Consider the following 24,340-nt stretch of genomic DNA (forward strand, 5'->3'; position numbering starts at 1 on the left):
AGAAAAGCTATTTTGAGAAAACTAAATTAATCATTTCAGTGAAGGATCACGTAGTAACTTAATTCTCAGAGCTCTTTTGTGTATATAATTTTAATTTGTGCCTTGTGGGGAAAATTTACATTGCAATCTTAAATAATTATGTAATTACTTTGTGAATTTGTATCAATGTCATCTGAAACAAATTAACAAATACTATTGTATTTTTGTTTATAACAAATTACAACATTTAATATAGTTGAGTAAGTAATAGATAATTGACATCTCAGCACGTTACCATATGTCTTCACATTATGTAATTATATTTGTTAATTTGTTTCAGTTGACATTGGCACAAATTCAAAATATAATTACATAATTATATAATAAAAATATGACTTTGTAATATATACCACATTTAAATAGCATTATGTATACTTTTCACTTTAGCGAAAGAAATCTTTCATTAAATCTGCTGTCATCTCCTCCTTTCCAAGTTTATAATCTATGCCTCAAAATGAGAAAAGCAGAAGTATTCCTGAATATTAATTGTTTAAATCATTCAGAAATTAAAAACCCTTACTTTATTGCAGAATAGCTTAAAAAGAACTATAAAAAAAGCACTGTAAGAGTAATTTAAAAGCAAGACTAGGTAGAAATTACTATTCCTAGCATTTAAGTCTACTAGAAACCTAAATTCACTCCTTAAAACTACCATACACTATGTAGATCATTCCTTATAACATTTTTTGCTTTCTTTACAAAGAACAAATCAACTTCACACAAATATAAATATGGCAATGGGGGCAAAGAAGAGAATAAGTAAAGGGAAAAACATCAAGGTGGTATAAAATGCATGACCACAATAATGGTATTAACCTGAACAAAGAAAAACATTTTCTAAAAGTGAAGTCTATTAAATGCTGAAATAATCACCCTAGAAATGCAATGAAAGCCCCGTCACTTAACTTGAGAACTAGCCAAGAGAAAGCACTCAAGGAAATCCCATAGGGACCAGACTAGTGTTGGCAGTGGAATTGCTTTGATGAATGTCTTAAATTTTCAACTATGCTCACTATTCAAAAGACGGAAAGGTTGGTTATATTCTCTAAAGAATATATCAGTAAATACATGATGCATGGATACTTCATTTCAAATGGAATATTCTTTTCGGTATGCCCTTCTACAAGTTTCAAAACAAAATAACCAACAGTCTTTTATCACTGAATATATTTCAATTACAACTGATTTAGTCATAATAACTTTATTTTCTATGGTTAAGCTACCAATTTCCAGAAACCAATTAAGTGAGAGTAATTTTATAAGACAAATCGACACGTAAAAAGATATTAAGACTCAGTTCATATTTTCTGTTTAAAGCTAGAGAAAAAAGCATCTAAAATAACAATAGGTTTAGACAAAATATCCTAGAAATTGCTGTTTTTAAAATTATTTTTGAAAGAAATCATTCTTTTAAATAAGTATTTTTTAATATTTTATCTTGGCACTGAAATAAATATTGACATTAAAATTGCGTAAATGTTTAAAAATATTCTAAATGCTGAAATTGCTCTGTATTATATTCTAAGTGTTCTTATAATTTTTAACAGTATTTTTGGTGCACTTTTAAATACAGTGGAAAATCGTGTATATTATTATCATCCAATTAACTAATAAGTCACACCAGTATGGGCTTGTCCTCCATGAATCTTCAAGTGCTGGAATTAAGTCCACTGAGGACAGAGTTCAAGATTCAATCAATATACATTTATTTTGTACTTATTATACAACTGTTTCTAATTTCACATCATGTAATTATCACATAAAGTCAATGCTTGCACACACCTTTTTGGCCAATAAATACAATATGCAGTTGACTAGTATGCATAGAGCAATTAGTAGTTTTGTATATGATTTGCTCAAATGTAAGGTCTATAGACATTCTTCCTAATAGTGACAAAAGCAACAGTTTGCTAAACTATTTTAAACTTTCCCCCTTTAGAAATACATCAAAGTTCTCTCCTCAAAGAATCTGATAAGTAGTCCTCAAAGGAAGTCTGACCAAGAATCATATCATATTTCTACTAAGCAAGACTATAACAAAGTTTGCTTTTAGTAATTTAAATTGAAAACCAAGAAACAAACTTAATTTTCCAAATATGTGATTACGATAATATTTGGTATGCTTGCTGAAACAATGCCCTTCTGCTTTCTCCTGCCCCAGCCCCAGCCCCAGCCCCAGCCCCAGGACTAAGAATTTTTGTTTTAAAGAATAAGTGAAGGAGTTAAGAATATCCAGAAAAGGTAAAAATATCAGCAAGAACACTGAATAGAAAACTAGTGTAATTTCTGCAGAGAAACTAGAAGCCATACCAGTGTAGTTGGGTATAAAAGAATAAGATTGAGAATTATAAGGATGACAGCAGAATGAAGGCACAAGACAGATAATGGGGACATGAAGGTTGTGTGAAGCTGAACCATATCCTGTAGGTGACTGAGAGGTACCTTGTAGTTACTTTTCAATTTGTACAATAGGTTTGTCAAGGCTAGATATCATACAAGAAAAAAAATATCCTTCTCCTGGAATTTTAAAATACTAAAGTTCAGTAAAAGAGAGAGTGTTTCTCTTGATACCTGGGACATAAAAAACTAAAGACAAAGAAAGCCAAATGGAATGAAAAAGAAAATCCCGAAAGACTCAGGGAAAGAATAACAAATAGTTAAAAATTGTCCCTGATTCTAATTATGCCTACGTCTCAACTACATTTTGGTTCCTAAGTTCCTTATGATATTCTATGCTTCTTATACAAATTGCATATTCCTCATCTAAAACTCTTAGGACTGGAAGTGCTTCAGATTTCAGGTTCTTTCGGATTTGGAAATACTTGCATTATACCAGTTGAGCATCAGGAATCCATCCAAAAATCTGAAATCTAAAATCTGAAATTTTCCAATAAACATCTCCTTTGAATTTCATGTTGGTGCTCAAAAAGTCAGATTTTAAAGCATTTCAGATTTTGGATTCTGGGCTCTGAAATGCTCAACTGGCAATAAATACTCTTTTTCCCTAAATTAATTCACGATGAGACTGTGGATGCCTGAGACAAAGTAATTCCTTATTGACATCTTCATAACAGTTATTTTCTAGGCTGAAAAATAAAACCATAAATTTTCCAAGGGATGTGCATTTGTATCCCCCTGAAAGCTTCCAAAACTGTAAGTGGCAAAAAGCTCAACTCATATGTATTCAAAATTAAAATGATGGCCTTGGTGGCTAACACTTTCCTTAACTGTAAAATAAAGATATATCTGCTTCCAAAAGTCCAACTAGTTTTATCCAGTGTGTATATCTCATTCTAAGAAGTAAATAGAGTTGAAGTACCATGTATTTTTTTCATCTAATAAAAAAGTTCTAAAAATACATACACAATAACACGGTTATGTGAATAAAAAGTGTTTTCTACCAGGAATAACATGGTGACAATCAGGCAGAAATAAGAAATCAAACATTTTCCTGACCTGAAGTCTGACAAAAAGATGAGTATATAAATCACAAATTTAAACATGGTTATATCTGTTCCTAGAAAGTCAACATATGAAAATTACTCACAAAAAAATTAACATTGAAGAGTTGAGGGAAATTTAAAAATTTACATTCTAACCAGCAATGCATGTGTGATTGTTTCTCTGCATCCTTGCCAGCCTTTGTTATCATCACTATTTTTCTTTTTAGTCATTCTGATAGGTAGTTGTGTACTGATGGCTAATGATGCTGAATATCTTTCCAATGTGCTTGTCACCTGTATATTGTCTTTGGACCTGGGAGGAGGAGGTTGTGGTGAGCTGAGATTGCACCACTGCACTCCAGCCTGGGTGACAAAGCAAGACTCCGTCTCAAAACAAAAAAAAAAAGGTTGAATTCATCTAACTATTGTTACATGAACAATTTAGAGGGATCTCAAGAGAATTCTGCTAAGTGAAAAAAAGCCAGTTCTAAAAGATTGCATGCTCTGATACAACAAAATTCTTGAAATGACAAAATTATAGAAATGGTGAATGGATTAGTGGTTGCCAGCAGTAAGGAATGGGGCAACGGGAAGTATTATTGTGGTCATGGACGGTGTCTTGACTGTAGTGACAGACACAGGAACCTACATGAGATAAAATTGCATGGAATTTAATACACACACACAGAAAAATGAATGCATTTAGAACTGATGAATGGATGGTTAGACTGTATCAGTGTCAGTTTGCTGGTTGTGATATTGTACTGTAGATCGACTGCATGACCATTTGGGAAACTGGGTAAGGTGCACACAGGATCCCTGTAAATATTACTTCTGTAGCTGAATATGAATCCACAATTATGTCAAAATTTAAAATTTAAAAAGAAATACTTTAAAAAGAACATAGACTTTTCCAAAAGCTTTCTTTTAAACGTTTTTAAAATAAACATATTTGAAGATCTATTTCAATAATACCTACACATAACATTAAATATTTTTAGGCATGAAGTTTCAATTTAGGAAGAAAACCTTATTCATTTCAAATAATTTTTTTAAGTTGTTTAAAAAAGCCTAAAAGAAACACTAATTTTAAAAAGTTCATATCTTTTTAATTTGACTAATCAGAAATCAATATTAAACTATCATTAACAACAATGGAGTTAACATTTGCCAATCTTTTATTGCTTAGTAACAGCTAATTAAATAGTTTAATTGCTGGAACTACTACTTCAATTTTGTATTTCTATCACATTAGTCATTAGTTGTTATGTTTTATAATATATAGGTTGAAAAAATAATAACTAGTTATGCCAACACCTGGCTAACCATGGTTCCGCTTTGGAGTACTTCTTGGGGTTAAAGTCCCAATTCTTTAGTGACGTGATGTTTTAGTAGGGGAAGCAATGCATATAGAAAACATTTTAATCAAGCATTGTTTTGAATAGTCTCCACTGAACTGAATTTGTATAATAAAGTTAAACCTTCTTCCACATCAAACTGCACATTTGGTTAACATTACTATATTCTTTTGTCTGATTTTTACTTCTAGTCAGTTTCAGACTCTTAGTGGTATGGTTTAAGCAAAAATATATTCATTGAATATATGAGTGCACACAGAATACTGGTAATGGCAATGGAAAAAATGTGTTATGCATATTTATTCATTTACTTATTTTTCCCCCAATCCAATATGGCTGTTATGGGAATTTAGTGAAGATTTTAAATTATTAATATAGGCTCAACTAAACTAAACCCACTTCTCTCATGTTTATAGTAATTAAAGTTTATACAGCTTTATGAAATAATTTGTTGATCAGCCTTTAAAGCCTGATATACCAACGAAAAATTTTTATGGATACTTCTTTGTCCCTCTCCGTCTTTCCCCCACATATTCTCTTCTTTCCTTTCCCTGCTTCCTCTCTTTCCTTTCCTGTCTCTCCTCTCTTTCTTTCCTTCTCTTAAATATTCTGAAAAGATTGTTTATGTTTAAAAATACCACAATGTACTCTGAATGAAATGTATGGATTTTCATTATTTTGATAGACTTTGGTAATAGATTATCTAGATTGCTATTCATATGAATGCTATTAATCAAAAAGTGAAATCCTGTCCTAAATTATGAAAAGTTGCTGAGAGGAGAAAATATATGCAAAAGATGTATCTAATAAAGGACTAGTTATCTATATGTAAATATCTAAAATATACAAATAATTTTTTAAAACTCAAAAAATCAACAACCAGAATAAAAAAGGAGCCAAAGACCTTAACAGAAAACTCACCAAAGAAGATATACATATGGCAGATAAGTATATGAAAAGATGTTCCATATCAAATGTCACTAGGAAAATACAAAGTGAAACAATAGTGATATGCAAGTACCCACCTATTAGAATGACCAAAAGCCAAAATAATTTCAACACCAAATGCTGGCATGGATATGAAGCAGCAGGGACTTTTATTTACTGCCGGCAGGAATGCAAAATAGTACAACCACTTTGGAAGACAGTTTGTCAGTTTCTTACAAAACTAAGTATACTCTTACCATATGCTTCTTAGTATTTGCCCCAAGGAATTGAAAACTTTTGTCCACACAAAAACCTGCACATGGTTGTTTGTAGAAGCTTTACTTATAATTGTCAAAATGTGAAAGTAACCAAGATGCCTTTTTTTTTTTTTTTTTTTTTTTAGAGAGATTGAGTTTCATTCTTGTCACCCAGGCTGGAGTACAATAGCATGATGGCTCACTGCAATCTCCACCCCCCAGGTTGAAGCAATTCTCCTGCCTCAGCCTCCTGAACAGCTGGGATTACAGGTACCCACCACCATACCCAGCTAATTTTTGTATTTTTAGTAGAGACAATGTTTCACCACATTGGCCAGGCTGGTCTCAAACTCCCGACTTCAAGTGACTCAGCCACCTCAGCCTCCCAAAGTGCTGGGATTACAGGAATGAGCCACCGTGCCCAGTCCAAGATACCTTTCAATGAAATGTAAATGAATAAACTTTCATATTTCCACATGGCAGTTTTTAAATCACTAAAGAAAAATAAGACATCAAGCCATGAAAAGACATCGAGGGAATGTAAATATACAGTACTAAATGCAAGAGGACAATTTGAAAAGTGTGTATACTATGTGAGTCCAGTGATATGATTCTGGAAAAGGCAAAACTATGGATATGGTAAAAAGATCAGTGATTGGCAGGAGCTGGGGTGTGAGGGATGTATAGGTGTAGCACAGATACTTTTTAGGGCAGAGAAATTATGATGCCTGATACTATAATGATAGCTTCATGCCATTTGCTCAAACCCAAAGAATGTACATCATCTAGAGTGAACCCGAATGTAAACTGTAGACTGTGTGATAATGATGTGTCAGTGTAAGCTCATCAGTTGTAACAATGTCCTGCTCAGGTGGGGGATGTTGACAATGGGAGAGGTTGGGCATGTGTGTGGAAGAGTGTATATGGAAAGTCTGTATCTTCTGCTCAGTTTTGCTGTCAACTTAAAATTGCTCTAAAATCTGTTTGTAAAAAATATCAGTGAAAATAGAAGTGAAGACTTACAAAAGGTTAAAATATTCCTCCTAAATAAAATTTGTATGCAAAAATTTATATATAAAATAAATCATAAATATAAATTATATATATATAATCACTAGTTCTTTGTTGGGTATGTGTTTTGCAAATATTTTCTCCAGTCCATGGCTTTCCTTTCTCTTCACAGGATAAAAGTTTTTAAATTTTTAATTTTTTGAGGTTCATTTTATCAATTTTTCCTTTTCCTTTCATGGATCATGCTGTTTTGGTGTCAAGTCTAAGAACTTTTTACTTAGCCCTATATCCTACAAATATTGCAAAGATTTTTTTTCTATAAAGCTTTATAGTCTTATTTCAAATTTAAATCTATAATCCATTTTGAGTTAATTATTGTATAAGGTATAAGATTGAGGTCAGGTTTTACTTTCTGGCCTAAGGATGTCCAGCTGTTCCAGCACCATCTGTTGAAAGGTTATCATTACTCCCTTCGATTGCTTTACAACTTTATCAAAATCAGTTGGAAAAAACATGTAAGGTGAGGCAGCAGTCCCAGAACAGAAGGGTGGCCATAGTACTTTCCACTTTACTTATTTTCATTATCTTCTCCAAGAAAAGTCAACCCCTGGCCTAATGTGTTTGGCCAAATATTTTTGGTACAACATAGCGTCTATACTGAAAGTAACATGTTTGACTTGGTGGTCAGTGAAAGCAGCAGCAATGTCTTCTATCACTAGGGGAAAAACTGCCTGTGCTGGACTTATTGGTAGATACTGCCATGCACATTATAATGTCAGTTTAAGGGACTTTCAAGGGTAATTCTGACTACCTTCGACTTTGACCTTAGACACTGACTTTAAAATTGAGCCTTCATTCAAGACTGCACTTCAATTATAACATAATTCAACATCATTTATACTAACTCATTTTCACTTAACCTATCATTCTATTTTGAGGACCACAGGCAAACAACCACTTGTGCTTATATATGCTTATGATTACATAAGAATATTTATTGACTTGTAAATTTGTTTTTATTATAAATAAACCTTACTTTGAAACTTGTACCCAAAAGAAAAACAAAGAAAATGAGATAGCAATGGAATCATAACAGAATAAACAATTCATTCACTCCAAAACAAAACAAAAAAACACTTATAGGCTATTTTTCTATCTATCTATCTATCCATCCCAATATAAAAAATCCTCTTGACCAGTAAACTATAAATTACACAAGCATATAATTTCCTGAATAATCATCTTTATCATGGAGGTAAAAATTCAAGTCATAGTAAATCCAATAATTTCTCATAATGATTTATGGCTGTTATGACAGAACACAGAATAAATTTCTAAAAGGCTAGGACATATTTTTGGAATAAATCACACAGCATACAAGTCCAATAATCTCATTATTCATATTCCATCAATGTAAGAACATGTGTGTATATTTATGTTGTACCCTTAGTAATTAGTTAATACTTAGATATTCCCAGCACCTGTAATTTCTATGACCATTGAAAGCATCACGTCATCTTTCAGCAAGCTTTTTTTCTTAGTTTAGCAGCTAGTTAAATAATCTGGGAAATACACAGAACTCCATGTGACTTCTGTTATTCAAACAGTATATCATCCGACAATGCAGTTATACTGCCATTCAAACTGTGATCTAGCAAATAATGCTTAGGAAGCTTTTAACATTAAGAAGCTTCCCCAAAAAAGGAACATACTGACTATTATGACATACTGCTATGAATGTGCATAACTCAAGGATATTCAATAAAATGATATCAGAGTAACAACAGTATTTCTTATATTCTCAAAAATCTCATTGTAATAGGGAAACACAGACAATACAAAAAAAATTTAATAAGAGTGCTGGTTTTACACATGAAGCTATTTAGTCATTGTTTAAAATGATTGTAACAGGCTTCCAATACCAAAAGTAAAGAAAGTATGACTTAGCCACTACTAGAAGATTCAATTTCATTATCAGATTTTACATTTGTCTCAAAGAATGTTCTTCCTGTTCTTATTATTCTCTCAATTTTTAAATACAGAATCTCAGAAGCCCGGGCACTTGGAAAGCTTCATTTCTAAGTAATCACTTACTTAGATCAAGCACTGAATCACAGAATTGGCAATGATATCCGTTTAGGTGGCAGTACTTTAGCCAGCCAGACCTCAATAATCTCTAACTGGACTCTGTGGGTGGTCCACTTGGTTTTGCAGCTGGTTTAAAACAAAGTATACCAACCAAATTGTTATTTCAATAGGGAGAAACAACATGTTTCTTCTCTCACTACTCAAAATCCTAAAAATTTACTATCATATAGAATATTTACAACCTGCCAGATAGCAGCTTAGCAGTTAGTATATCAGTACATTTATAAATCAGTGTTAACACCACCATCTTCTTTTTGATGAAATACTATGTTGAGTTGGACTAAATATTTCAAAATACTGAGTCACACAGAAATGCAGCTTCTTTGATCATTGTTTCAAAAGAAAAAAAGGAGAGCAATGATTATGATTAAGAAAACTAGAAATATTTGGAGTTTTTGTCAGATTGAATGAATTATTCATTTTGCTTTAAAGCTGCCTTTAATTATGCTAATATTAAAGTATAGCATGTAACAAAAATATAACACATAATAAAATATCCATTACATAAACACATAGTGGAATGTCCATTACATATATATCCTGTATCTAAAAAAATAAATAAATACTGTAGACCAGAAGATAATGCAACACACTTCAATGTCATTCAGCCATTTGAAGAATACCTGCTACAGAATACCATGTAGAGAGACTCTTCTCACATTTCAAGATCCATCAAAAAGAACCATTAATAGAGTGATCCAAATCTATGCATGGCTACAGATACCACTAGGATATGAAAATATAAAGCAACATAGTTATATTGCCATGTCAGTTACATGATTTATTTGATGATTACAGCAAAATGCACTATATTTCAGTATTGTGATTCAATAATAAAGTTCTTGCTTTGGATAGTGCTATTCCCTGTAGAATGTTGCAAAAATAATATATCATAAGCTCTTCTTTTTGATAGTAGTTTTAAATTTTTACAGTTTATTAAATACTGTTACAAAAAAAGTATCTATATATTTTGAATACATTTGATATAAACTCTTTACTATTTTTATTTCTTCCTTATTATTTTTTATTGTTATTATATCTTCATTACAACAATATTTCTTCATTATTATTATTATTACTATTATATTGATGTCCTAAGGAAGCTATCTATTCCAGGATTCAACTATGGATACCTTCATCCCTCACAAACTCAAGAGAAGCACCTAAGGCAATGCATAACATAAAGTGGGCACTCATTGTTTTTAAAAAGTAAAGTTGGGCTGGGTGCGGTGGCTCACCCCTGTAATCCCAGCACTTTGGGAGGCCGAGGCGGGTGGATCACGAGGTCAAGAGATCAACACCATCCTGGTCAACATGGTGAAACCCCGTCTCTACTAAAAATACAAAAAATTAGCTGGGCATGGTAGTGCGTGCCTATAATCCCAGTTACTCAGGAGGCTGAGGCAGGAGAATTGCCTGAACCCAGGAGGCGGAGGTTGCGGTGAGCCGAGATCGCGCCATTGCACTCCAGCCTGGGTAAAGAGAGCGAAACTCCGTCTCCAAAAAAAAAAAAAAAAAAGTAAAGTTATATAAACAAGTATCCAAAAACATATTTTATATTCTCACCTATTGAAAATTGAAGGATGAAACTATAAATGGATAGTAAATCACGTCAAATCTGGTTCACAAACTCATGGAATTACATTATGTCTTCCAGTGAGCCATGGAAGTAATCTCAGAATACTCAAAGAACAACTCTCCAAGAAAAGCCCACCAAGTAGAATTGATACAGGGGATTAAATGTGAGTTGATACATCCTCTCATTTCATAAACAATTTAACTAAAGAGTAAAAGTTAAGTCAAAAATGTTGAAGGTCACAAAGCCACCAGTTACCCCCATGTTAAGGTATCAAATTATCTAAAAAACAAAAAGAAGGAATTACAAAGACTAAGATGAATAGAATAACCACCAGAACTACAGGTATCTTTTATCAAGCACGTACTGTGCATCTGATACAATGCAAAACAATTTTATATACTAATCTCATTTTAAATTCATAACTGCCATATTTAACAAATGCTAGTTATCCATGCTTTTTAATCAATTTTTAATTGATAAATTAAAACTCATTAATTTAAAATTGATTAATTTATTAGTTTTTAATTGATCGATCTATAACAAGATGATGTCCAGCATTCTGGGAGGCCAAAGTGGGCAAATCACCTGAGGTCAGGAGTTCGAGACCAGCCTGGTCAACATGGTGAAGCCAAATCTCTACTAATAATACAAAAATTAGCTGGGCGTGGTGGTATGTGTCTGTAATCTCAGCTACTCAGTAGGCTGAGGCATGGAATCGCTTGAACCCCAGGAGGCGGAGGTTGCAGTGGGTCAAGATTTCGCCACTGCACTCCAGCCTGGGCGACAGAGTGAAACTGTGTCTCGAAACAAAAAGAGAAAGAAAGAAACATATATATATATATGTATATACACATTGTGCAATGGCTAAATTAACATATGTATTACTTCACATACTTATGATTTTTTGTGGTAACAACACTTAAAATCTACTCTTAGTGATTTTCAAGGATACAGTACATGTTATCATCTGTTATACAACAGATCTATTGAATTTATTTCTCCTATTTGAAATTGTGTATCCTTTGACCAAAATCTCTTCAAGCACCTTCTACATCACCCCCAACGCCAGGTAACCATCATTCTACCCTCTGATTCCATGAGTTCAACATTTTCAGATTCCACATGTAAGTGAAATCATATGGTATTTGTCTCTCAGTGCCTGGCTTATTTCACTTAACATGATATCCTCCAGGTTCATCCATTTTACCACAAATGACAGGATTTCCTTTTTTTTTTAAGAGTGAATAGTATACCATTTTGTAGACCTATCACATTTTCTTTATCCATTCATCTGTTGATGAAAACTTGGGTTGAGTCTTTTCTTATTTAATCTCTGCGTGTGGAATTCTGTTTGTTTTTTTTTTTTTTTTAGAGACAAAGCCTCGCTATGTTGCCCAGGCTGGATTAAACTCCTGGGTTCAAGAGACCCTCCCATCTCAGCCTCCCAAACAGCTAGGACTACAGACATACATCGCCACAGCTAACATTTTATCCACATTTTTCAAAGACGATCATACTAAGGTTCAGATAGGCTTGAGAAGTTGTTAAAGGCCACAGACCAAGTATTTGTCAAAGGCCACAGAACAAGTGTAATTTGTGGCCAAGATTAAAAGTCAGGACCATCTGACTTCAGATTCAGTATGATTAACTGCTTTGTTAAATATTCTCTCTCCCAGCAAATATCTTTGATATTTTATTTTCTTGAAGTAACATTTCACAGAGGACAACATTAAATCCTTTTGATTTTTCCTGTGGACAAAAATCACACAAAAAAAAACCTAATCACCTTAAATTCAGGCTTTCAGGACTCAGGAGGAAAAAGAAAACATAAAGAGAAACAATGAAAAACATCAGCCTAAAATGTCACTTCTGATAGTTAACATTTGTTTGTGGGTCTATCACTTTTTGGTAAGGTACAGTAAAAGTAGAAGTAATGCTGATATTTGCTGAATGTCTTCTATTTGCCAGGTGCTACACTTGGTGCTTGTAAAACCATGATAAATAAGAGAGCTGCTGTCTCTGCTCTCATGGAATTCCTCCAAATAAAAATGAATAATATATGATTTCTTTCTTTCCAGAAGAATTTTTATCAACAATTTTAAGCATTTTTCAGAAATCTATTTTCTCAGTCTAATTCAGACTTTCATATTAATAATGTAAAACCTAAGGTGTTTTTCTGCTAATGATCCCACAGCCAACTAGCCACTGGGAAAGGTAAGTATGAGATCATACAACTGTCCATCTGCCAATGCATGACCTGGGCTTATTACTTGTTTTTTCCCTGACTTTTCCAATTCAGTTTGAAATAGCTCAGAGAAAGTTCCCTTGCCAGATTGTTTAGTCTCACAAATCTCACCATTAGATACTTTTTCCTGAAGTTCAGCCTAACTGGCCCTTTGCTTACTTTCATTTCATAAAACTCTTTTGAGTGTCAATACCAGCTGCTCACTTTCCTTGGAAGTTTTCCACTTTTCAAATACAGGCGGGACTTTAATTAGGCAACGCATAAACTAGGACAGCAGAAAGACTGATTCTAAGGAATTAGGTCACAGTACCAATTTCCTAACAAGCGGAAAGTTTAACAATATAAACATACTTTTGTTGAAATATAGAGAAAAGTCATGAGACATAAGAGACTGGAGAGCTCAAAAGCTAAGTATAAAGCTCTGCTTCCAGTGAAAAAGTCGGGCCATTCCCATAGGAGCAACCCTACCATAGATAACAATTATAAACTCAGCACAAAATATCAGAAAAAAAAAGACCTGACTGCACAGGAAAATGAATGAAAGCAGATGGATTCTGGGGAGGAAAAAAGAATAACACTGAATAAGAGTCTCATAACCTGAGTAAGGGCCCAAATATCAGCCATGCAGAGCAGCTAAAATTTCACAGAAACCAGTAACCTTACTTCCTTGAAAATCCTGAAGACAGAGAAATCACAGCACTTGAAAAGTGAGGAGGAGAATTTTGGAAAGAAGCAGAAAAGAGAAGCTCTAAATTCTACACATAAACTGTTCAAATCTCTTGCTAAGCTCTAAATGAAGTATATGTGAGACAGAATCCAAGTAAGAGTGCTAAGGTTAGAAGAACTGACCTGAAATTTCAGCTAACACCTACCACATAGGAAACAGAGTTTGAAGCTGAAATACAGCCAAGTTAACTGACTCAGAAAACAGACTCCTCCTTTCCTCAAAAAAGCAATACTTATCAAATGAGTCTAAAAGAATCTCCTCTCTACATCATTCACAATGTTCAGTATAAAATCTAAAAGTTCTCAACAAGTAGAGAAATAAAAACATGCTGAAGAGAAGCCACAGTCAATGGAGATTGACATAAGTTTATCTAGGTGTTGAAATTAGCAGATGATGATTTTTAAATAGCTATTATCACTTTAATTAAGGATTAAAACTAATTTATGATCATAACAAACAAAAATACAGAAAATCTCATCAGAGGCAATAAAGGCTATAAACAAAAACCACATGGAAATATTAATAATAAAAAACTATAAAATTTTTTAAATCACTAGATTGAGATGAAAATCAAGACAATGAACTTGAAGAAAGACCAATATAAATATCCAATCTGCAGGACAAAGAACAAAAGGATTTTTAAAGTCTCAGAAGAAAAAAAGAGAGAGAGAATGGAGGTAGAAAAGTGTTTAAAAAATAATAGCCAAAAACTTCCCAATTTGACTGAAAAGATATACATTGATAGATTCAAGAAGCTCAGCCAGTCCGTGGGTGAAAAAAAAATTTTTTTAAGTCCACTCCTTGGAAAAATAAAATGTGATATATGTGTGTATGTGTGTTTAACAGTGGGGATATATTCTGAGAAATCTTCATTAGGTGAAGTTTATAAGGATATTCAGGAGACTCACTCTGACAAAACTTCAAATATCCTTACAAACTTGACCAAATTAGTTCAGTATATACTGACTGCATTTGGATGTTCAATTTCACACACACACACACAGTAACTCAGGGATGGAAAATCAAATACTTTATGTTCTCGTTTATAAGCGGGAGCTAAGCTATGGTTACACAAAGACATACAGAGAGATATAATGAACATTAGGGACTCAGAAGAGGTGAGTGCAGAGGGGAGTGAGGGATAAAAAACTACATATTGGGTAGAATGTACACTAATTAGGGAACTGGTGCATTAAAATTTCAAACTTCACCGCTACACAATTCATCCATATAAGCAAAAGCCACCTTTACCCTAAAAGCTATTGAAATTTTAAAAAAAGAAAAAAAAGAAAACTCCAAGGCAAATCATAGTCAAGTTGCTAAAAATCAAAGTTGAAGAGAAAATATTAAAAGCAGTCAGGGAAAAACAACTATATGCAAGAGAATAATTCAAATGAATGCTAACTTATCAGAAAAAAAAAAAATAGAGCCGAGAAGACAAAATTCCAGCATATTGAAATTTCTAAAAGAAAAAAAAAAACCTTCAATCTAAAATCCTTTGTTCAGAGGAAAGGTCCTTCAATATTGAAGGTAAAATTAAAACTAAAGGAATTCGTTGCCAGCAATCCTGTACTACGGAAGATGCTAGAGGAATTTATTCAGGATAACATGAAATGATACCAGACAGAAATATGGATAGCAGGAAGGAATAGGGAGCAAAAGAAGTGAAAACACCAATTCCACAACAAAATGTTAGAATGTTGCTTTTAGCAGTCATTTTCTTATAATTTTTTCAGTTTAGATTGCTACATGATAATCTTTTATATTTATGACATACATGTGATATTTTGATACACATATAGTGATCAAGGTGGGTGAACTTGCAATACAAAGTAGTGAATTACTTTAAAATCGGTCAGGTAGCTGTTTTACATTACATTTCTGTATATTCACTTCACTTATAAATACAACAGACCTTATTATACTTAAGTATTCTCAGTATAAAGGTAGATTAAAATACAACAATAACAAAACTAATTCTCAAAATATCAAAACAGCACTGGAGTAGGACGGTGGTAAGTAATTTAATCTTAAAATAATACTAACAAACAATCACACTTATTCCAGAGTTATGAGGAGCCTGTAAAATAGTATGGAAAAGGTTGTCATTTTTCATCAAAATATATTGTCACTGGTAACTATTTGAATCTCTACATTTAAGTGTTATCAAGTGTAAAGGAACACCTATATATTCAAAATTGTATCATAAGCATTGTATCCCAACTTGGCAAGCAAACCCATTAAAAAACATTTTGCTCATCAAGACTTCGTTAAAATTATTTAAACAAATAATTTCTCTGATGGAAATTTTAGTAATGTCTAATGTTTAGAACTTAGAAAATAAAAATAAAATCACAGTTGAGATCTCTTGTGATAATAATTTCAAAACAATGTACAAATGAACTGGTGACTCTGAGATGTCACCTACATAGTTGCCATCTACTGAATGGGTTCCTTTTGCTGATGTAATCAGAATTAATGACAATTAAAAAAAAAAAAAACAGCAGACTCAAATAAAACTTCAAATATCCTTACAGACTTCACCAAACTTAACTCCATGTGGATGTTCAATTTCTCTTGCTGTTAGTTTACTTTTACTTTTACTCCCTTAGCCAAAGCCCTCCCAATTTTCCACCTGGAGTATCAAGAATTTCACAGAACTTTAATAAATCAACTAAATAAAAATTTGAGCACATTAACTAAATACAAAATTAAAAGACATGACATACAATATTGTAATTAGTCCCATAGGCACTGAAGCCACACCACCTATGTTCAATTCCAGCTTTGCCACTCACTAGTTAACTGGCTGTGGACAAATTAAACACCACTGAGAGTTAGTTTCCTCATCCATAACACTGAAATGGTAATAGGACCTATGGGATAAAATCAGAAGAGTTCTGTGTACGGGCAGAGCATCACGTATAGCACACAGCGACCGTCCTCATTACTGGTAACTTTCATTATTAAGCACAGGAAAGGAGGCCAATATGACAGTGACAAGGTCCTGAATCTCAGGCAGCTAAAAAACCAGCCCACAATTCAATGTAAATGTAATAATGAAATATAGAAAATCTATAGGAATACCAAGAAAGGAGATAACAGTTTTGAATAAAAGAAGGTAAGTGAAAGTTAACTGACAAATAAGACATTTCCATACATGCAATAAGAAGAACTTTCCACAAGAGAGTAGACGTAAAAGATAGAGAGAGAATAACAACGACCACACATGTCTATTTCACTTTTAATCACATTTGCTAAAGTTTCATTCATTTCTGTCATAAACGGATTAAAATAGCATTTTTTTAGTACAAGATCTGTAATATCTGAGACTTGACCTGTTCCAGATTAATATTTTAAGAAGTCAAACACTAAAGAAGCACACTGAATACATTTTATTGAAACACTTTAAAATAAGTAATACTCAAAGTGTTAATGTCCCTAATATATTTTAACATCTTAAAAATTGAAGGACAAAGAATCAAAACCAAATGGGAAATAAGAGGGAAAAGATATAAACAAATAATACACAAAAAAGACACAGAAATGACCTTTAGAGACATGAAAATGGGTTCAAATTCACTCGCAATTGGAGAAATACAAACTAAAATAACACTGAGATATAATTTCTCACCTATCAGAGAAAAGAAAATTAAAAAGTAAAAAGAATAGGGTTCTGTTGGTGATGGTGTGAGGAATCAGGCAATTTCATGTGTTACTAGTAGTAATTCAAACTGGTCTACCTCTTCTGGAGAGAAATTTGGCAACATTTAAGAAAACAACATACACGCTTACTTTTTGATCTAGCAATCACACATCTAGGAATTTACCTGAAAAGATAAACCTTCAACAATGCAAAAATACATAGGTTATTCACTGCAGTGTTGTTTACATAATAAAATACTGGAAACAACTCAAATACCTATACATTGAGGGGCGGATGAAAACTGAATATATCCCTAAATGGCATATTATGTACTTGTATACAAAAAAAAGGAGGGAAGTTCTTTATGAGTTGATATGGAGTGACTTCCAGAATACATTGCTATGTAAAAAAGAAAATGCAAAAAATAGTGTTTATAGTATACTACCCCTCACATAAGAAAGAATATAAGAAAATATGCATATTCATCTGTAAAAAAGAAATACAGGACACACAAACCAGAAACTAATGAGTTTGGCTACATAAAAGAGTTGGCAGAAATGTAATTTTAAAAGTCTGGAAATGGGAATAGTAGGGATAACAGTGCAGTGGCACATCTCTGAATATACCTTTTTAGGTAGCTCTGATTTTTCATAATTGTTGACATACCCAAATTAAATAACTAATCAATATCAACTAGAATTGAGATGAATCCAAAATGAAATTGAGATATAGAAAGGGGTGGAAAAGAATAAAACTAAGTAATTTTAAATATATGACATGCATAAAGACCAAAGAAAACTACATACAAATACTGCACTATATTTTAAAAATCTGTTTTTCACAGGGATGTGCATTAGCAATTCTTAAACAATTTTACATGTTGTGATAATTAATATTAGGTGTCAACTTGATTGAAGGATGCCTAGATAGCTGGCAAAATATTGTTTCTGGGTGTGTCTTTAAGGGTGTTGCCAGAGACTGACATCTGAATCAGTGGGCCGGGAGAGGTAGACCTACCCTTAATGTCGGTGGGCACCGTGCAATGGGCTGCCAGTGTGGCCAGAACAAAGCAGGCAAGAAAGGTAGGATAAGCTGCTTGCTGAGTCTTCTGGCTTTCATCTTTCTCCTGTGCTGGATCCTTCCTGCCCCTGGACAACAGACTCTAGAGTCTTCAGCCCTTGAACTCTTGGACTTACATCAGTGGTTTGCCAGGGGATCTCTGGCCTTCGGCCACAGACTGAAGCCTGCATTGTCACCTTCCCAGCTCTTAAGGCTTTTGGACTGGGACTAAGCCACTACTGGCTTTCTAGATCCTCACCTTGCAGATGGCCTATCGTGGGACTTCACCTCGTGATCATGTGAGTGAATTCTCCTTAATAAACTCCCTTTCAAATATACATATATCCTATTAGTTCTGTCCCTCTGGAGAACCCTGACTAATATGGATGTATACTTGGACAGAAAAAATAAGTAAGCATATTGTGACAAATGAAAGCTAGATTTCACTGTCAGAGAAAGTTACAAATAAGAAAGAAGGAAAGACTAGAATAAACTCTACATTGAACTAATGGCTTTTAAGATATACATAGATGGACAAATGCAGATATGTGGATGTGTATGTATGAGTATACAACCAACCATACAATCACGCACTACATAACAATATTTCAGTCAACAAGGAAAAGCATATACAATGGTGCTCCCATAAGATTATACCACATTTTTACTGTACCTTTACTGTGTTTAGGTATGTTTAGATACACAAATACCATTGTCTGCAGTATTCAGTACAGCAACATGCTGTACAGGTTTGTAGCCTTGGAGCAACAGGCTACATATGCTACATATCCTAGGTATGATATGTCATCTAGGTTTCTGTTAAGTATACTCTATGATGTTTGCACATTGAAGAAATCACCTAATGAAAATTTCTCAGAACACATCCCCACTGTTAAACGACATGTGACTGTATTTGCTAACTCTCCTAAAATTAGTTGGTGAAAGTATAATGAAACAAAAGATACTTGTATATGCTTAAAATATATCTCCACAAGACACTTATTAATTACAAAAGGAGAAATTAGCAAAATTAGCAAAATCTAGCACACAAAACCTTAACCAAGTATTCAAAGTTAATATCATCCATAGTAATGCTTATAAATATCAAGAATTTCCTAATGTGTTACACTGAGAAAGGTACAATAACATTTCTATGGTAGTCTTGTCAAAAATACATAAACTCAATCTAATCTTAAGGAAATACCCAAATTGAGGGACGTTCCACAAATACTCTAACTGGCCAGCAGTCTTCAAAAGAGTCACCATGAAACACAAACACTAAGGAACTTCCACAGACTGTAAAAGACGAAGAGACAAACGCAATGTGGAATACTGGATTGTGTTCTAGACAAGAAAATGATCTTTAATGGGACAACTGGTGAAACTGAAATAAAGTCTGTAGATCACTATGTCAATGTTAATTTCTTAGTTTTAATAATTGTACTATAGTTATATAATGGACTGTGTGAATATTGGGGAACACAGGATTAAAGGTATGCAGAAATTCTCTTTATTATTTTTTGCAACTTTTCTCTAAGTCTAAAATTAAAGCAATAAAAGTATATATTACCTATCAGAACATATAAATGACTAAGAACTATAACCAATCAGAAAACATCACTGTAATCCACCATCATTGTTCTAGTCACTATGAGCACTTCTCCACTACTGACTGCTGTTGAGTCATTTGTAGCTACAAATATCACACTCTTACCAGGAGTTGCACAAATAAAGAAACTGGCCTTTAATTATTACAAGGCTGGAAATGTAATAAAAATAAATATGGAAATGGATAATCTTTTGTTGAATTTTCTGGTGTAACATAACATGCATTGATTAAAGTCTACTTATAGTATAAGAAAAAGATCTTTAATGGGACAAAAAGTGAAACTGAAATAGACAAGAAAAAGATTTTTAATGGGACAACTGGTGAAACTGAAATAAAATGTGTAGATTACTATGTCGGTGTTAATTTCTTAGTTTTAATAATTGTGCTATGGTTATATAATGAAATATGTCAACATTAGGGAACACAGGATTAAAGGTATGCAGAAATTTTCTATTATTTTTTGCAACATTTTTTATACTTTTAGCATAAGTATAGTCCAAGTATTAAATTGTACTTATAGTATAAGTATACTTTATAAATAGCCTTTCATCAATGCATGTTATGTTAAATAGTTGTTGATTGGCAGTGTGCTGGAAAGGGCAATGGAGTTAGCATTGGCAGACGGTACCACACACCACTGTGAAGAGAGAGGCAAGAGCACGGCAAGCCAGCCTGGAGCACCAGAAGGCAGATGATGGGCGTCCCTTCCCCCAAGTTATCAAATCCAAAGGCGGTGTTGTGGGCATCAAGGTAGGCAAGGGTGTGGTCCCCCTGGCAGGCACAAATGGCAAGACCATCATCCAAGGGCTGGATGGGCTGTCTGGGCACGGTGCCCAGTACAAGAAGGATGGCGCTGACTTCGCCAAGTGGCGTCCTGTGAAGAGCGGGGAACACATTCCCCAGCCCTCGCCATCATGGAAAATGCCAACGCACTGTGCCCATCGTGGAGCCTGAGATCCTCCCTGATGGGGACAATGACTTGAAGCGCTGTCAGTATGTGACTGAGAAGGTGCTGGCAGCTGTCTACAAGGCTCTGAGCGACCACCACATCTACCTGGAAGGCACCTTGCTGAAGCCCAACATGATTACCCCGGGTCACACCTACACCCAGAAGTTTCCTCAGGAGGATACTGCCATGGCGACTGTCACAGCGCTGCGCCACACAGTTCCACCCTCCCTCCCCCCGTCCCTGGGATCACCTTCCTATCTGGAGCTCTAAATAAGGAGAAGGCATCCATCAACCTCAACGCCATTAACAAGTGCCCCCTGCTGAAGTCCTGGTCTCCTGCAGGCCTCTGCCCTGAAGGCCTGGGGCAGGAAGAAGGAGAACCAGAAGGCTGTACAGGAGGAGTATAGCAAGTGAGCCCTGGCCAACAACCTTGCCTGTCAAGGAAAGTACATCCCGAAGAGTCAGGCCGGGGCTGCTGCCAGGGAGTCCCTCTTCCTCCTAACCACGCCTTCTAAGCGGAGGTGTTCCCAGGCTGCCCTGAACACTCCAGGCCCCACCGCCTCCCACATTCTCTTGAAGAGGGGGCCTCCTCCTCCTCGGGGCTCCAGGCTATCTTGCCTACGCTCTCGCCTTCCTTGTGATAGTGGTGTGTAGTATCACCTGTGAATGCTAATTCCACCGCCCTTTCCAGCACACTGCCAATAAACAGCTATTTAAGGGTGGGGCGGGAGAAAATAGAAAAACTATAAATGAATAGACCACAGAAGCTTAATAAACAAAGAAAGTGTCAAGGCATATTATAGTCAAATTGCTTAAAAGGAGTGACAAAGAAGAAAAACCTAGGCTAGGCGCGGTGGTGGCTCATGCCTGCAATCCCAGCACTGGGAGGCAGAGGCAGGTGGATCACTTGAGGTCAGGAGTTCAAGACTAGCCTATCCAACACAGTGAAACCCCCTCTCTGCTAAAAATATGAAAATTAGCCCAGTGTGGTGGCAGGAGCCTGTAATCCCAGCCACTCCGGAGTCTGAGGCAGGAGAATCGCTTGAACCCGCGAGGCAGAGGTTGCAGTGAGCCGAGATCGCACCACCACACTCCAACCTGGGCAACAGAGTGAGACTCCGTCTCAAAAATAATAATAATAAAGAAAAAGAAAACCCTTAAAAGCAGCTGAGAAAAAAAAAAAAAAGCAAACTGCCTTACATAAGAAAAATAAGAATGAGAATGACAGCTGACTTCTCAGAAAAAAAAAAAAAAAAAAATACTAGCCAGAAGACAGAGCAAAGCTCTTATAAAGTCCTGAAAAAAAAAGGAAAAACCAGTCAACCTAGAAATCTATACCCAGTGAAAATAACTTTTAAAATGAAAGGCAAAGTACAAACTTTGGAAGATATATAAGAGCTGACAGAATTCATCCTAAGCAGACCTGCATGATAAGAAATATTAAATGAAGTCCTTCAAACAGAAAGAAAATAGTATTACACAGGAATATGGATCTATAGGGAGGAATAAATTGCTCCAGACCTGAACATGCAGGATTAGGCCCCACTTCCCAATACTGTTGCATTGGGGATTGTATTAGTCTGTTTTCACACTTCTGATAAAGACATACCCAAGACTGGATAACTTATTTATTTATTTATTTATTAAAAAGAGGTTTAATGGACTTACAGTTCCACATAGCGGGAAAGCCCCACAATCATGGTGGAAGGCTATAGGCACTTCTTACATGGCAGCAGGCAAGAAAGAATGAGAACCAAGTGAAAGGAGTATCCCCTTATAAAAGCATCAGATCTTGTGAGACTTATTCACTATCATGAGAACAATATGGAGGAAACTGCCCCCTTAATTCAATTATCTTTTACCAGGTCCCTCCCACAACATGTAGGAATTATGGGAACTACAATTCAAAATGAGATTTGGGTGGGGAAACAGCCAAATCATATCAGGGGTTAAGTTTTCCACATAGAAATTTTGGGAGATACATTCAGACCATAGCATTCCACCCCTCGTCCCCAAAATTCATGTCCTTATAACACACAAAATACATTCATTCCATCTCAGTAGCCCCAAAAGTCTTAACTCATTCCAGCATCAACACAAAAGTCTAAAGTTTAGAGTCTCATCTTGATCAGATATGGGTGACACTCAAGGAACAATTAATCCTGAAGCAAATTTCCCTGTAAAATCAAACAGGTAGGTTTTGTCACTCTAAAACACAATGCAGGCATAAGACAAATATTTCTATTCCAAAAAAGAGAAACAGGAAGACAGAAGGGAAAACAAGTCCCAAAAATGTCTAAAGCCCAACAAGGCATACAACATTAGATCATAAGCCTGGAAAACAATCTTATTTGGCTCCATGTTTCACCTTAAAGATACACTGGAAGGGTTGGGTCTTTAAGACTTAGACATTCCTGCCCACATGGCTTTGCTGGCACAGCCCACATTACCACTCTCAAACATTTAAAACCTAGGCCTCTAAGCTTTGCTAGGCTGGCACTGCATACTGGTGGCTCTTAGTTCTGGAGTAACCAGGTGGCCTTCTTCCCAGGGCTCTACTAGGCACTGCCGTAGTAGAAAAGGGGGCTCTCAGCAGCAGCTCACACCCCACAGTTCCCATGGGCATTGACCTTGTGGAGCATCTGTGGCAGCTCAATCCCTGTAGCAAGTCTCTGCCTGGGCCTTGAAGCTCTCTGAGACAGTCTTTATAAAAAGAATAAAGTTGGAAGATTCACATAACTCAATTTTAAGGCCCAGGATGTAGCTGCAGTAATTAAGACAATGTGGTGTTGATGGAGGGACAGACATGTAAATCCACGAGACAGCTTAGAAAATACAAAGATAGACCCACTCAAGTCCAGCCACTGATTTTTAAAAAAGATGCAAAAGCAATTCAACAGAGAGAGGAGACTCTTTTCAACTAATGGTGTTAGAACAATTGGACATTCATAGCTAAGAAAGGGAACCTCACCCTGAACCTCATACATTATATAAAAATGAATTCAAAATAGATCATAGATATAAATGTAAAATACAGAACTACAAAACTTTTAAGAGAAGTTACAGTCGAAAATTTGTATGACATAGGGTTAGGTGAAGAGTCCTTAAACATGACACCAAAAGCAAAAGCACAAAAGAAAAATAATCAACAAATTGAACTTCATCAAAAATAAAAGGTTTTGCTCTACATAAGACCCTGTTAATCAAATGATCAAACCAGCAAGAGACTAAAAGAATATAGTTTCAAATTATACATACAACAACAACAACAAAAATACAATCAAAAAGGGGTAAAAGATTTGAACAAACACTTCACCAAATAGGATACAGAGATGGGAAATAA

The 24,340-nt window shown here is 34.8% G+C and overlaps 1 protein-coding gene and 1 pseudogene across 2 annotated transcripts in view; one reads left to right on the forward strand and one right to left on the reverse strand.

The window, feature by feature from the left end:
- The window catches only part of LOC116553966, a 39,221-nt pseudogene extending 17,555 nt beyond the window's left edge, over positions 1-21,666 (forward strand).
- Positions 1-24,340, reverse strand: part of XRCC4 (X-ray repair cross complementing 4) — a 276,417-nt gene that overhangs the window by 204,555 nt on the left and 47,522 nt on the right. The window lies entirely within an intron of this gene.

This window comes from Sapajus apella, unplaced genomic scaffold (assembly GCF_009761245.1).
Source record: "Sapajus apella isolate SASKATOON/1434 unplaced genomic scaffold, GSC_monkey_1.0 scaffold1, whole genome shotgun sequence".
In the NCBI taxonomy this organism is placed as follows: domain Eukaryota; kingdom Metazoa; phylum Chordata; class Mammalia; order Primates; family Cebidae; genus Sapajus; species Sapajus apella.